Genomic DNA, 2357 nt, shown 5'->3' with positions numbered 1-2357 from the left:
ATAGTTTGTTGCATTAAATTAGGAAGGACCAGTAGTCACAATTTTAAGTTGTATAACATCAAATCAAGGTTAGATATTAGGAGCTAGACCTTTTCCCAAAAAACAATGGACCTCTGCAACATGCAACTGAAACATGCAGAAGATGGATGTTGGATTCCTTTAATTGAGAACTGGACTGCACAAGGTTGACAGAGTCTAATCCCATGAAGGCCAGAATGATCCCCTGGACTAATTTTAATTATCTCATGAGGTCAGAGATGTATTTCAGAAATATTTCTTCTGTTATTTTATCTGGTTGTTCCTCACCACCAAGAGATGACATTATTTTGGGTAGGTCAGAATGTGAATACATAGTGATGCAGAGGGTCTTGATGTCCTGAGTCCAAGGGGCACTTACATGACAATCATGATAAAATAAGAAAATGACAGGCTGATAGAGAATAGACAGATTTTTCTTTCTGGAATTATTATGTGTGAATATTTTCCTTTCTGCTAAAGCCTCCTATAAAACATGTATTGGCATCAAGAATATAGCACCATCCACTTAGAGTTATGGGAGTCTGGATAGACGGTCCAAAGGATCTTTTGTTGTCTATCATTGTTTCTATGTTTGCATAAGCATGCCACATACCAACACCTCACATTTATATAGCATCTTTAATTGTACAGAATGTGAGTCATATAAAACTATTATATGTCTCCTAGATTTTTACATTTAACAGGAGTTACTTCTCAAAGTTTTATTGCTTTACATTGTGCATCATGTGCCCAGTTTAGTTTTGCACAATAATAATTCATAATTGTTCATAACTGAAATATCTTCTCCTGAAGTTTAAAAAAGAGGTAATTAGCTTTTTGTTAAGAATGGGTTGTGATCCCTGAGATGTCTCGGGATAAGTGGATGGTGCTATATTCTTAATGCCAATACATGTTTTATAGGAGGCTTTAGCAGAAAGGAAAATATTCACACATAATAATTCCAGAAAGAAAAATCTGTCTATTCTCTATCAGCCTGTCATTTTCTTATTTTATCATGATTGTCATGTAAGTGCCCCTTGGACTCAGGACATCAAAACTGGTAATAACTTTCAGATCACATCACCATCAATTATTCTTTTCAGGAAGGAAGCAATTCATTGGCAGGCAGCATTTGCAAACTTATCTGTGAAGCAATCTCTCTTGGACTTCCTTCAGTCCCATAACACCAGCACAGATAATAAACAGCCATCAGCACTAACAGCAGGCTGAAGTTATAAGGTCTATTAGGGCAATGTGGAGACTGCAAACAGGAGACTGAAAATGGCAGTTATGTTCCCAGGACAATGGCTCAGAGACTGTCTTTCAAATGTCTATGAAGTTCCTGTTATTTACTTTTGCTTAAATAATGGTTCTGGGTTCAGTGCATGATCATGAGTCATAGTAAGTGATCAGATAATTATCAATGAGAGCAATGCTTAGAAGTTTGGCATGATGAGAATTCTAACAATCATAGGATTATAGAATCACAGAAGTCTACAGTACAGAAAAAGGCCCTTTGGCCCATCAAGTCTGTGTCAGTCAAAAATAACCACCTAACTTTTCTAATCCCATAATCAGCAGAGCAGCTTTGTTGCCCTTAAAAAGTATTATTTTAAAACACCATCTTATTTTTTATTCTGAAATTATTTGTTTCAAAGAACCATATATATTATATATTCACTGTCTTTAATAAACCAGAAGCAGAATAAATTATTGTGGGTGATATTCTCCATAGAATCCTCAAAGGTTTTATTGACTCGTTGCATAAATGCCATGTTGCTGATCCTGTGAGATTGCCTCTTTGCTGGAACTATATAAAAATTGCTTTTGAGAGAATAACAGCTTTGTTTTGAAATTTATAAGTGTCAGTTCAAGACGGCACAGTGTGATCTGCTTTGGATCCACTTATATTTATTGGGCTTTTATATTTTCTCTTTCAGGCAAGTGGATCTTTCAGTGGGTCTGCTTCCAGAAATACAAATTGACTCTGAAATTCATAACTGGAAGTCAAGAAAAAAACAAGGTACAAATTCTAAGTTTGAATTAACATATATATTTAACCTGCTTACAGTTGTTCAAGAAAAGACAGACTTATCTAATCAAATATTGCAATTGCTAGTGAAAGACCACCGACCTGAAAAAATAATTTTGTTTCTCTCTCTGCAGATGCTAGCTGAATGTTTTCAACATTTTCTGTGATTTTTTAAAAATTTCAGATCGTGTAATTTTGATCCTATAACACTGTATTAATCATTCATGGAATAACATTCGGATGGGAAGAAATTCCAAAACCAATGGATGAGATCAAAGTTCTATAATCTTGCCACATCCAGTCATGA

The sequence above is a fragment of the Hemiscyllium ocellatum genome, chromosome 3 (assembly GCF_020745735.1).
Source record: "Hemiscyllium ocellatum isolate sHemOce1 chromosome 3, sHemOce1.pat.X.cur, whole genome shotgun sequence".
NCBI lineage: Eukaryota > Metazoa > Chordata > Chondrichthyes > Orectolobiformes > Hemiscylliidae > Hemiscyllium > Hemiscyllium ocellatum.
The sequence above is the reverse complement of the archived record's forward strand: the minus strand, read 5'-3'. Positions refer to the sequence as shown.